Source organism: Catharus ustulatus, chromosome W (assembly GCF_009819885.2).
Source record: "Catharus ustulatus isolate bCatUst1 chromosome W, bCatUst1.pri.v2, whole genome shotgun sequence".
Classification (NCBI taxonomy): Eukaryota; Metazoa; Chordata; class Aves; order Passeriformes; family Turdidae; genus Catharus; species Catharus ustulatus.
The window spans coordinates 9,068,165-9,068,554 of record NC_046261.2 but is presented as its reverse complement, the minus strand read 5'-3'; positions in this window follow the sequence as shown (position 1 = coordinate 9,068,554).

Genomic DNA, 390 nt, shown 5'->3' with positions numbered 1-390 from the left:
TAAAAGAAGAGAGAAGGTTATTCTGGATACAACTTAAGATCTTTCCCACCACTTGGGGTTAGTAGGGGCTTTAGATTGTTTCAGGGTTTTCATCTCTATGTGATTTACCATGGCGACAGAGGGCATGAGACCACTAATGGCCTTGAGAACCAAGTGACGAAGGATTCCAAATGCCAGTATTACAAGGAAAAGAATAACAAAGAGTAACAAAATAGTTTTGACTATTGAAGTCCACCACCCTGTGAATCCCCAGCCCTTGAACAGTTCGTTGAACCAGTCTTCAGATTCTTGCTTCACTTGTCCGATCAAGGTTTTCATGTCTCGGAGGGCAGCATGGACGTTAGGAGCTTTCGAGGTCAGGTTCATGCAGCAAAGTCCTTCAAATTCCTG